The sequence below is a fragment of the Lynx rufus genome, unplaced genomic scaffold (assembly GCF_022079265.1).
Source record: "Lynx rufus isolate CCGP_SWC_20201006 ecotype Redwood Valley unplaced genomic scaffold, mLynRuf1.p SCAF_9, whole genome shotgun sequence".
Classification (NCBI taxonomy): Eukaryota; Metazoa; Chordata; class Mammalia; order Carnivora; family Felidae; genus Lynx; species Lynx rufus.
The window spans coordinates 104402835-104403620 of record NW_025814897.1 but is presented as its reverse complement, the minus strand read 5'-3'; the positions used below and the strand labels follow the sequence as shown (position 1 = coordinate 104403620).

The window sequence follows — 786 nt, the reverse complement described above, 5'->3', positions numbered from 1 at the left end:
ATCTAGAAAATGAAAGGATTAAACTAGTTAATACTAGGATATCTATAAGCACTAACTCTGATTCCTTAATTTTCCCACTTTCTGTTCATGTCTATCAATACTCAGGCCATTTCTGCTCACTTTGGACAGGCCACTTTCCTACCCCAATGGTAATCGATTTTTAGCTGCTTCTCAATCAGCATGTGAAAATGAACAATGTGGGCATGACCAAATGGGACAGCAGTTAACCCTTGTCTTCTCCCAAGCAGGACAGAAAGTCTGAATGCTGGGATTCTGTGGGCCTCTGACTTGGGAAACACACCCTCCCAAATGTGGTTTCAAAACTCAGACGTTGCCATGTGACTTTCTTTTTATTTAAAAGAAATGAGTGCTCGCTTCATGGCACGTGTGCTAAAATGGAACAATACTGAGATGGGCAAGGAGCCGGCACAAGGATGGTGTGCAAATTCATGAAGAGTTCCAGAGTTTTACAAATAAAAGACTGAACTCATAGATACAGAGAACATACTAGCTGTTGCCAGAGGTAGAGGATGAGGATGGGCAAAATGGGTGAAGGGGGTCAAAAGGTACAAACTTCCACTTATGAAATAAATAAATCTTGGGGATGTAGTGTGCAACGTGGCGACCATAGTTAACAATACTGTGTTGTACATTTGATAGTCGCTAAGAGACAAGATCTGAAAAGGTCCCATCCCAAGAAAAAAAATTGTAACCATGGTGATGGATGTTAACTAGGCTTGTTGTGGTGATCATTTTGCAATACATACAAACATCAAATATTATGTT

At 40.3% G+C, this 786-nt stretch overlaps 1 non-coding gene across 1 annotated transcript; it reads left to right on the top strand.

The window, feature by feature from the left end:
• Positions 1-367: 367 nt before the first annotated feature.
• On the top strand, positions 368-469 carry LOC124506554 (U6 spliceosomal RNA). The gene has a single exon (XR_006960805.1). It is a non-coding gene; the product is annotated as a U6 spliceosomal RNA (small nuclear RNA).
• The last annotated feature ends 317 nt before the right edge of the window (positions 470-786 follow it).